Here is a 6,229-nt window from a genome sequence, read left to right as displayed (position 1 = left end):
TTTTGGACTAATGTATTATGTTTTTTTTCCACTGTTATTTGTTATGTATTATTTTTATTATGTGTTATTGTTAGCACTTAGCACTTGATTAGTTGGTTGTTATTTTTATTAAAAATTTGTAGTATAATTCAATCCCTTTGGGCTAATTATTTGAACTTTATTATAAGTTTATTAATATTTGACAATTTTTAGGAAAAAATGTCGTCTCATCATAAACCGCAAACCAAACTGCACCAAACCGCATCCTTACAGTTTGGTTTGGTTTCAATACTAATATGGTTTGTTTGGTTTGGAAATTGACCAAACCGTATTTTGCGGTTTGGTTTGGTTTAGACTCAAACTGCATCAAACCAGACCATGTTCACCTCTACATACGGTATTGCATAAGTTCAAATCCTACCCATTTTTTATTTGGAATTTTCCATTGGTACCCGTGGTTTTAACTTTTCCTATTGATACACTCTTAAATTTTTGCCTTCCCATCGATATACCTATGGTTTGGTCTTTTTCCCAACCGTGACTAACACCGTTAAAAAGTGTTTCATTAATTTAAAATAATTAAGGAAAAGACTATAATACCCTTTTTAAAAATCTAATGTCTCGATTTTCGTATCCAATATTATTCGATTAAAGTTTTGGGAGTCATGTTAGTCCATAATGATCCAAATTAACCTCAAAATTAGCAAAAAAAATAATATAAATGTCTCATATGCGTGTAAAAAAATATCTCGATTTGCGTGTCATTACTTTTTTGTGATAGTAATTGTTCGCTTAAGGTTTTAGGGGTCATTTTGACCCTTTATGGACCTAAATCGAACTCAAAATTGTCAAAAAAATTAACGAAAATGTCTCGTTTTGCATGTCATGACAAAAAAATAAGAAATGTCATGACATGCACAATGAGATATTTTCGTTAATTTAATTTTTTGACAATTTCGAGTTTGATTTAGACCCATAATTTGTCTCGATTTGCGTGCCCTGACAATTTCGAGTTTGATTAAGACCCATAGTTTGATCTACTACCCGGATTTTTTGCTCACCCCTAGTGGTCACGCTGGTACCGCCAGTAATGATCTCTAGTAGTCGACAGCCCTGGCAGGTAGTTGTGGGGTTGTTGTCGTTAAACGGGAGGAGTTTTCCTTTTTTAAAAAAAATTAAGATTTTTAAAAGTAGAATGACATTTGGATTATTCCAGGTAATAAATTAAGGACCCGGTTATAACCAATTCCAATTCCAATTATCAACTTTTTGGAACCGGAACCGGTTGGGTACCCGGTTACCTAATACATGCTAACTAAATAAATTTTAAATAATAAAAATATGTTGAATGTATCTAATTTATAAATTAAAAATGTATTATTAATACCTAACATAAATACAAATAGCTTAATGCATATATAAATATAAGTATTAAACGCTAAAAATGAACCTAACTAAAATAAGAATTATAATTTGTATTATATTTTAATAATTACGTACATAAGTGGGTAACCGGAACCGGAACCGGTACCCGGTGGTTCCAATACCAATTTCTAAATTTTAGGACCTGGTTGAACCAATCCAATTTCGGATCCGAATTTTAGGACCCGGTTCCAACCAATTCCAAGTCTGGGTCCTAAAATTTTGACCGGGTACCCGGTTTGCTCACCCCTAGTGACCACCTAGCCTCAGTGCCCGACCACCCAGCCCCTCCTCTTCCCCTGAACCACCTTCCTCCACACTAAAACCCTTCTCCCTCCCCTCGAAAACCCCCCTCCCCTCACCGGCTGCCAGCCAAACCCCCTCCCCTGTGCCGGCGAAACCACTTCGCCCCCCCACCGGCCGTCTCCACCTCTTTTACCCTTTGAACCACCATCCAAAAACCCTAAAACCCCAAAATCGAGTGGTTTTAGGATTATAGGGTTTTCGACCTTTTGGTGGTGGGTGACACATTCACCTAATAAAAAATAAACCTAAATCCACTAACTATGTAGATAGGGAAGAAGGGTCGAACCACAGGGAAACAAGTCAATTTACTCCTAATTAATTAAATGCAATCTAAATTATCAAGTAATAATTTATTGTAAAAAGGTAATTAAATACTAAAATTATGAGCAGGAAAGGAATAAAAAAGGTATAAATCAATAAAGGGAAACCTAGGGCATAGGTTCACTAATAAACAATATTCCAGGGAAAATCATAATAAGCAATCATCAAGCATCAATTAATCAGATTATAAAGGGCTTTCGCTATGTATTATAATCACAGAGTTAATTTACCGGTATTAAATCTCATCTGTTGAATCTCGACTTAACCATTTATAAATTAGTCCGCCTATTAAAACTAAGCCTAAACATCAACTCTCATATGTCGAATCTCGAATTAATATTTCTAAACTCATTACAATTAAATCTGACCAAACCTAATTGCATAGTATTAAATCAATCAATAGGAAATTAATCAAGCATTGATAATCAACAAACACAAATTTACCCCTTCATATTATTTATTAGATCCCCATAAATCTTAGAAATAAAACTACTCAAGCATAATTAAATCTAAACTAATCAAATCAATAAAGCAAGACATAATGAAAGAGTTAAATAAAATAACTGAAATAAAAAGAGAAGAAATTGTTACCAAAAGAAATCTGGATGAATGAATGTAATTAAGAACAATGTTGAGAGAGTTTTAAGAGAGAGAAAATATTCTAAGTAGAGAGAGAAAATCTAAAAGAAAAGGTAATCAAAATTACGTACAAAAATCGTACTTAAACATCCCTAAAACAAAACCTTAAACAAAAACTAATCAGGTCCCTAAAAAACATGCGCCCGATCGGGCCCGCCTTTTTTTCTACGCCCTTGCTGGTGTGCTGCGCCCGATCGAGCCTACGCTCACCCGATCGGGCGCGCCTTTTCTCTTGATGCTGCTTTGCGCGCGCCCGCCCGATCAGGCGTATGCTTGCCCGATCGGGCCCAGCTTCTTCTTCGAGGCTCCGATTTTGATTGGGCTTGATTCCTCAGCCCAATCCGAATTTCCTCTTCGGGTCTTGATTACTCGATCCAATTTCCCCGGTATCACGTACCGAGCCCTTAATCACCGGCTCTCACCGGTCCTGGGCTTCAAGGATGGTCGTGTCCTCCTAATGCTCGTAGTTGCTTCGTGAAAAACCCGGAAAACGCTCCAAGTGTGCAATTTCCTACAAAACTCAAGCAAAACTACAAAAACACTAGAAAACACAAATTAGTAATAAAAGTGGCCCTAAAGAGCCAAAAACACCACTAATTATGACCATGGGACGGGGGTAAAACACTATATAAATTGGACATATCAAACTCCCCCAAGCCAAACCCTTGCTTGTCCCTAAGCAAAGAGCTCATCAATGAACATATAAAACATGCCTCATCCCAATAAACAAAATCAAGCACAAACGATTCAAGATAAGTCTAATGAACATGCTTCAATGTTAATTAATCTCATTCATCTAATCACCCTTCCTCCCCAACAATTGTTAAGTAGAGCAAACCATATGAGCATATAGAATTCAAGACTAGTGCTCACACACTCAACTCTCATTTATGCGGCGAGTAAAAGATGTACTCGATCGCTCTCCAACCAACCCCTTTATTTGTGAACAATTCCCTCCCAACTCACACTCTCGTGTGTTTAAAACAGTGAACGCTCAACCTACTAGTCGACTCGTAATATATCAAATCATAACTTGCATTGATAGACAACACTTTCACATTCATACAACTCATATGCACAAAGATCGGAAGGTCTTTAAAGCTTGTAATGTAAGGATAGGGTAAAGGGTAGGATAAATTTAGGAAAATGTGGGAGTAAAGCCATGCTTAAGGGAGCCATATCCTAACAAAACCCAAGGTCAAAAACAAGTAATGACCAAATCATCTCCAATCACAACTCAACTCCACAAAAGTTCACCAAACAATCATATACACAACACTATCCCAACACTTATATATTCACTCACAAAATATAATAATATGAAATAGAGTGAATTAAAACAAACTTTGAACTACTTATTTTTTTCTTTCTAGTTTGTTTTCAAACTTGAACTTTTTTTTTTCTTTTGATTTTTTTTTTTCTTTTTTTTTTCTTCTTGAGCAACCTTCAAATAGAACATTTGAACATATGAAACAACTTTTTTTCTCTTTTTACCTTATATTGGAAATTTTCAACTTTGAAACACAAAACATCAATATTTTCCAATCATAATATCAAAGAACAATCACTCTTCTTTTATTCCCACATTGGGCAAATGATATGCACACCACAACTCCCTCATCTCACCAACTAAGTAGCTCCCCCAAGCCAAGCTTGGGACTAGTAACCAATGGGGCTTGTATAGGCTTGTAAAGTGGCTAAATAAACAATAAAAGGGCACAAGCAACAACATGGGTAACAAGAAGGGAACAAATGTATCTAATATCGTCTGAAGGTTACCTAAGAGAACAAATGCCTTCGTCCTCCTCAATGTGCATAATATTGAGCCATATAAACATTACTAATAGTTGCAAACCAATACTCAAATTCATTGACATAACAGGAACTATCACACATTCCTAACCAAATCAACTAGTCAAGCACTATATTCACAAATAGTTGGCAAAATTGACACATGTTTAGGAATTTAAACAATTAAACTTCAAATCATGATCAACAAATTCACAAAGCTCATTATCATATACCAAGAATCAAAATAATATTTTCTAAGTATGGGACACAGGGAAGCATGATTTGCAATTCATTGGAACGTATTTTTGAATTTTTATATTTTTCAAATTTTTTGTATTTTTTTCATAAAGGAAAGCGATAAAAACTACACTAGAAATCAATAAAACTATACTAGAAAAGCAAATAAAAAGAGAACAGAGAGAAAGAGTTACTATGTATACAAGAAATCTCCCCCAAGCCAAATCAAGCAATACCCTCATTGACTTGGGAGGGTAGCTAGGAGAAGCTACTCCTCCTCATCATCCATCCTCTCGTAGCCTCCTCCATAACTCGAGCCAGACCACCCTGGCTCGTTCCAGCACCACCATAGCCCGAACCACCTGCAAAGTAGTTAGGGTTCACATTTCCCCCCATACCCCCAAAAGGAGCATCACCCCCATATCCATGGACTGAAGAGTAGTCCACATAAGTACCAAAAGCTCCGGGGGTGGAATACCCTCCTTGGGGGTATTGGAACCAATCGGGAACTAATGTCTCGGGGGGAATAGCCCCTCGGCGTGCATAGTCATCGTACATCGGGTATAAACCCCTCCCTAGGTTCCTCTCTATATGACCTACCCGCCTATCCAAAGTGCCTAACCTAGAATCTAGGTTTTGCACCATGCCCTCTACTCTCTCTTGCCCCATCTCTATACGGTCAATCCTCATGTCAGTGGCAATACACATAATCTTTCTAAAGGGTGTGAGGTATGTATGCGTGCTAAACATCCTAGAGATATATTTCCTTTGAGTGATGGTAGAGCTTCTAGGATTTTTGAAAAAATACATTGTGATTTATGGGGTCCGTATCGACATGTCTCTTCGTGTGGAGCTCGTTATTTTTTAACTATTGTTGATGATTATTCTCGAGCTGTTTGGATTTACTTGTTGGTTGATAAAACTGAGGTTTTTCGAATGTTCTTAGCATTTGTTGCAATTGTTGATAGGCAATTTTCTCAGACCATTAAGGTGGTGCAAAGTGATAACGACACTAAATTTAATTGCTTGCATGATTATTTTAGTGCTACTGGTATTATTTTTCAAACCTCTTGTGTGGGGACTCCACAACAGAATGAGGGTTGAGTGAAAACACAAACACATTCTTGAAGTTGGGAGATCAGAGCTTTGAGGTTCCAAGCTAATTTGCCAATTTATTTTTGGGGGGAATGTGTTCTTGTCGCCGCTCACCTAATTAATCGTACACCCACTCCCTTGTTACAAAATAAAACCCCATTTGAAATTTTGTTCAATAAACCTCCCTTATTTGATGCACTTCGTACTTTTGGATGTTTATGCTAGCGACGATAAAACCCCGCATGACCCAAGAAACTTCTAACTCCCTTAACATTGACTGGGGGAGGTAATTGCTCAATCACTGAGATCTTAGCTTTGTCTACTTGTATGCCCTTATCAGATACAATGTGACCTAGAACTACTCCCTCTGTCACCATAAAGTGACATTTATCCCAGTTTAGAACTAAGTTGCACTCTTCACATCGTTTTAAAATTTTAG

Source organism: Chenopodium quinoa, unplaced genomic scaffold (assembly GCF_001683475.1).
Source record: "Chenopodium quinoa cultivar QQ74 unplaced genomic scaffold, ASM168347v1, whole genome shotgun sequence".
NCBI lineage: Eukaryota > Viridiplantae > Streptophyta > Magnoliopsida > Caryophyllales > Amaranthaceae > Chenopodium > Chenopodium quinoa.
The sequence above is the reverse complement of the archived record's forward strand: the minus strand, read 5'-3'. Positions refer to the sequence as shown.